The following is a 6198-nucleotide window of genomic DNA, read 5'->3' as shown; positions in this document are numbered from 1 at the left end:
CTTAGATTATTAAAAAGAGAAAGCTTGAGTATATTAATACTATTATAACTTCAGAAGAATTCAAGAACTTTCTACTGAATTAAATTAAAGATTATTATAATCACAGCTTCACAGCAGTGCAGTGATTTAACTTATTATATTAATAAAATAATAAGAATTCTTCTGATTTCAATATAAGATTTGAAGAATATTGAGAGAAATTGACTGATAATTTGAATCAATTAAAAATGCAGCTTTATCTTATAAAGCTGACTTATAAGATGTGAATAATAATATTATAATATCAGAGTTTATTAATTAATCACACTGAGCTTGTTAATCTGACTTCTCAGATTCACTTAAATAATTAATTCTCTGAGAAAAAGATTAATAAGACTTCTTCTAAGTAATTAATAATAGAATCTAAACAGTGCTATAATAACTTCAGTGTGAAGAAAGTAAAGAAGAATTTCAAGTATTCTGATTCTTCACTCACTGTAAAGAAATATGAAAAAAGATTTAATAAAGATCTCTATTTCAACTGCAGAGCTGATAATTACTATATCAGTAATTATAAGAAGCTGAAGAAGAGAAGAAACTGAGAAGATATCTTCTCAAAGTTAACTTTATTATTATTATTATTCTTCAATTATAGATGTATACAGTCAGAGACTATGATATCTACCTGAGAACTAAAAGTTCTCAGGGTTTTTTCTATATCTGTAAAGTTAACTATTATACATTCATCAATTTCAGATATGCAAAATTAGAAAATTTCAGCTCAGAATATAAAAACTGTTTATAAATTACAGTGTTTTAACATCTTCTGATACTTTGAAATCATTTGACAATATCATGACAAAGGAAAGGAGAACACAGTCTTAAAGATAGACACATTAAATAGATAGATAGAAAGAAATTAAAAGGAAAAGATAAAGTAAAGAAAGACTGTAATAAAACAAATTATTAAAAGATAGTATATAACTATTTTAATAGACTATATCTGATTGATTTCCTCCTCTTCATATTCAGATAATTCTGAATTTAGTCATTTTCTTATAGCTGCTTGAGTTTCTGATAGAAAGTCTATTAAATATTTAATTCCTGTCTCAGTTGAGAATAAGAATCTCATATTTAATTGATTTAGATTATACTTCTCTTTTAATCTGACTCTGAGACTATTATATAATGTACAGTGTATTACAATATACTCAGAATTCTCATTTACATTGCAGAATGAGCATTCTATTGAGTTAAATCTATCATCAAATCTTTATATATAAGATTTGAAATAGCCATGTTCTAGTTTCAACTGTATTATAGATGAGAATATTTTCTTTTTACATTTAATTAAACAAGATTTTCACTTGAGTTTTATTTCAAATCTTGAATAATATATACTCTTCTTTTATTTCTGTCAGCTTTTGTTTCACTTGTCTAAACAAGATTCTTTTATTTTTCTCTTTATAAAAGATCAGAATATAACTTTTTGAATAGATCTGCTTAATTCTGTACTCTTTTTTACAGCTGAATCAGTCAATTCATTGTCATGAATATTCATATGAGTAGAAACTCAGTGTAAATGAATTATCAGCTTTGATATTCTTCTCTTTTGAATTTTCAAAACAGAGTTTAAGATCAGTTCAAGATTTATTTAATTATTATAAATCTGACTATTTCTAAGTCTTTTTAAAGCAGCTTGACTATCAGAGAATATTCATATCTCTTTCAAACTATTTTCTCTTTTATAAGATTTTATTTCTATGAGTTTGAAAGCTTTCACTATTATAAATAGTTCAGTATCAAAGACTTCAGATTCACAGTCTAGATTTCAGAAATCTGAGATAAAACTAATATTATCTTCAGTATAAGCAATGTCTGTATCTAATCTATTCAGATTCTCATTCTTTAAGTCATCTGTGTGGTTCGGAAGAACGTATGACCGTCGGATAATAACGCGGCCGCTTCCGAACTACTAGCGTACGCGTACAAGTGTAAAGGGGCCATAGCGGCTGCTAATTAATTTAGTGTATGATATTACAATATATAAGAGCCCCGGTGGCTGAATGGTTAATGCGGCCACCTGGTAACGCCTTGGCGTGGGAAACCAAGGCGTGTGGGTTCGAAACCCGCAGGGGATACATTAAATCCAGAACTCAAGCACCTCAGGTTTCTAATAAATACAGAGGTGTACAAATCGCTTCAATAAATCGCTCTATGTTCCTGGGCTGGGAAGTTATTATCGCATGTATCTAATTGTCACTTCTTTGTATTTTCTATGTTCTTGTTATCTTGACATGGTCTCAACACCTGTATTTCCTCCTGTATAATCAACACTTGGCCTGTATTTAACATCACGCAAGAACTCATCATAAGCTCCGCTTGCATATGAGTATAATGAAAGAATAATAATAATAATAATAATAACAATATATAAGAAGCCGGCATACGCCTGTAATTGTATACTGACTTAAGCAATCTTTGAATCACATCTGATAGCATGTCTAAAAACTGATGAGAAGTACAGGCTTCTTCAGAGCATGATAATTCTATCTACAAAGTGATTTGTAGTTATCATATCAGTGTGATTCTAGAATGTCTCAAAAGATAGCATATAAAGAGCAGTGAGTGAAAGAGCATCTGATTGATACTGTTTCACTTATTGAAGAAAAAACTTCATACTCAGATAAATGCCACATATGTGAACAGATGAGATGTGAGAAAGAGAATGAAAGCAGTGAACCAGATTCAAAGAAGTCCGCTCTCTACTCAAAAGAAGAATAAAAAGAGAGAAATAATCATCATCAGAGTTGTATAATAATAACAGAAATTATATAATGATATAGTGATATAATGATACAGTAATACAGTGATATAGTAATATAATAATACAGTGATATAACAATAGACATTGTATAATCAATGAGAAAACTACTGAAATGAATATCTTCTCTAACTGATATAAATAACACTCTTCTCTGCTATCTGAACTGAAAGATATGCAGAACCTCTCAGAGAATTTACTTAAAGCAGTAAGAAAAGCAGCTGAGACTACTGAACTGAAATCAAAGCTTTATACATGTATAAGAATTCTAAATGAGATTGAGGTCTTGTATACACAGTGACAGGCTGAGACAGAAGTCAAATAACAATTGACATTCACTGTAAATCAAGTATTCACTATGAAGAGCTTCACTAATGCAATCATCACTATTAATAAGAATAGTGAAAATCAGATCTTAGACCTGCAGTAGAAGATTGAATATTTATATAGATAGATAACTACACTGAATCTGAAGATCTCATTATAATTGTTTATAATCTCTTCAGAAGTATACACATCATCAGAGACTGCTGCACAGAATGAGAATCTGAGTATGAGATATATCAAGTCAGAAGATCTGCTGAAGTCATTAAGCTTTAATAATAACTGAAAAAATAATGCTGTAATCAGCTGGCTAAGTCAGATGTGATCATATTATTGAATTGAATGTGAACTCACAGATAGACAGTTAATGAAATTTCAACAAGTCTTAAGATCTACTGTGTTTCTATGTGAAAAAGTGAAGTTATTATAAATGACTGATGAAAAGATGAATCTCACAGATTTGAAGTGATATTCATTCTTATAAATATAAAATAAGTTTTTCAAATGAATCTTGCACAACTTTGAGAAAGTGAATATATAAGATAAGTATTACAAATACTTCACTGAGTGTAGATAAGTAAGTAATCTTATATTATACTTCACACACTTCAGCTTATACTATCTTATGTTGAATGAAGAGCTTTTAACATCTTTCTATTTACAGATCTTCATTCATAATCTTATATCTGAGTTAAGAGTGAAATGAAAATGCTTAATCTTATAATCAGACATGATGAAAGAAGTATATAACATTCTCATTGTATAGAAACAAGTGAGTCAATTATGACAGAAAGTACTATAATTAAGTATATCTCAGTGAAGAATAAGTAATCAGACTTCTATAACATAAGTTACACATCTGAATATGATAAATCTAGATCTGAATACTATCACTAAAGTGCTGAATTCTCTGAAAAAGAGATTCTCTGAGTGAAAATCTTAATATTGTGAGTATTGAGCTTGCTTTAACTGTGAATGCTAAAATCATGATACAAAAGATTACACTCAGTATGCACAGTCAAGAGAAGTAAGAGAGTTAAAAAACTAACAGAATTAGTGAGCTCAGAGACACTCACTGATATTCTATGAAAAGTCTTTAAAGTGAAAGAGATGTCTGTATTAGATGACTCTCTGAATTCTATGAATGTCAAGAGAAAGCAGACTTCTGACTGAGATGTAAATGAGAATAAAGTGAACATTCATCTCAATGTCTTGAGATCTGAAATATTAATGTATAGAGAGTACTTGAGTAAGAATTGAGAGATGGCTGTAAAAGTGTTAATGAACACAGAAGCTTCTACACAATATATTGATAATTATATAATTCAAAGATTGAAAGAGGTTCACTGAGTGAAGAATTCTCAATACATAAGATTATCTGATAATTGATATCTAATATTATCTGTAAAAGTAAGAGTTCTCTTGCACTTCAGAGAATGATCTTGCTATATTTAAGTGTGAGAGCTGCAGAATATGAAATACAATCTTATTCTTGAACTTGATTGATTTCAAAGGTTCAATCTGCAGATTCAATGATGTACATATCATATACAGTTGACTGATAGAAAGAAAATGATTCATACAATTCTATTAACTGATATGAGAAGAACATTTCACATCTCTGATATAGAAGAGTTAAATCTACTTATACATTAATAAGTAAAGAGAACAATTCACAAGACCTTATCTGAAAGTATTCTGTATATCATATGAGATCTGAAAGTGAAGAAAATCAAGATAAAGAATATATAAGAGGAAAAGTGTATGAAGAAGCTTCTGAAGAAGCATGAAAAAGTCTTTTGAACAGATCTTTCACTGGAATTGCTGCTGAAATGAGGATTCATACATGAGATTGACACAGAGAATATAAAATCAGTCAATCAGAACATGTATTCTCTGTCACAAATACATCTTGAAGAACAGAAGTGTCAGATCACTGATCTTCTAGAATATGATCTTATATAACTCTCATCAAGCACACTGATCTTCTAGAATATGATCTTATATAACTCTCATCAAGCACATGAGGCTTTCCAGTTCTATTTGTGAAAAAGACAGATAAGAAGTGACAGATGTGTATTAATTATTAAGCACTCAATAAGCTTATAATCAAGAATGAATATTCACTGCTATGAATTCAACAACAGTTGAATACAGTCAGAAATGCCTGATATCTATTAAAGATTGATCTTCTCTCAGAATACTGACAGATCTGTGTAGATAAACTGTCAGTCTCATGAACTGTATTTAATATGTAATGAAGAAAGTTTGAATTCCTGATAATACTATTTAATCTGATAAATGCACTCATCATCTTTCAAATGATAATGAATATAATTCTTCATAAACAGAATGAAACCTCATGTCTTGTATATCTCAATAACATTCTAGTCTTTTCAAACTCATACAATGAATATCTGAAGCATCTCAATGAAGTGCTTACAACTCTGACAGAGCATAAGCTCTATATCAAATCAACTAAGTGTGTGTTTGAAATGGAAGAGTTGAAGTTTGTAGAATATGTAGTGAGTGATGACTGTATATACTCTATCTCAGAGAAATTGAATGTCATAGTAAATTGACTGTGGCTGAGAAATGTACATTATATATAACAGTTTCTTGAGTTGATCTTATACTATCACAGATTCATCAAGGATTTTGCATGAATATCTGCATCACTCTCAGATCTCTTAAGAGAAACAGATGTAAATCTGTGAAAGAAGAAGTTTTATTCAATCATCTGAAATGCTGTGTGTGAGAAGGCTTTTCTCACACTGAGAAAATGTGTAATAACATTCTCAGTGCTTATTCAATCAGATTGTAATAAATCTTTCTATATTGAGACAGACATATTTGAATGAGCTATCAGAGACACTCTTCTACAGATGAGTAAAAACAGCAAGCTGTATCTGATAATATATGATAATAGAAAACTATCAGACACTGAGCTCAATTACTCAGTGCATAAAAAGGAATTGCTAGCAATCAAGCATGTACTGATATTGTGAAATAGATATATCAACAATGAGTATATAACAACAGTGATCACAGATTATAAAAGTCTTATCTAT

The 6198-nt window shown here is 29.7% G+C and overlaps 1 pseudogene across 1 annotated transcript; it reads left to right on the top strand.

The window, feature by feature from the left end:
- The first annotated feature begins 2031 nt into the window (after nucleotides 1-2031).
- On the top strand, nucleotides 2032-2120 carry BDCG_17834 (annotated as a pseudogene). Its single transcript has one exon. The product of its transcript is annotated as a tRNA-OTHER (tRNA).
- The last annotated feature ends 4078 nt before the right edge of the window (nucleotides 2121-6198 follow it).

This window comes from Blastomyces dermatitidis (genome assembly GCF_000003525.1).
Source record: "Blastomyces dermatitidis ER-3 genomic scaffold supercont1.12, whole genome shotgun sequence".
NCBI lineage: Eukaryota > Fungi > Ascomycota > Eurotiomycetes > Onygenales > Ajellomycetaceae > Blastomyces > Blastomyces dermatitidis.
This window is presented reverse-complemented; position numbering and strand designations above follow the sequence as displayed.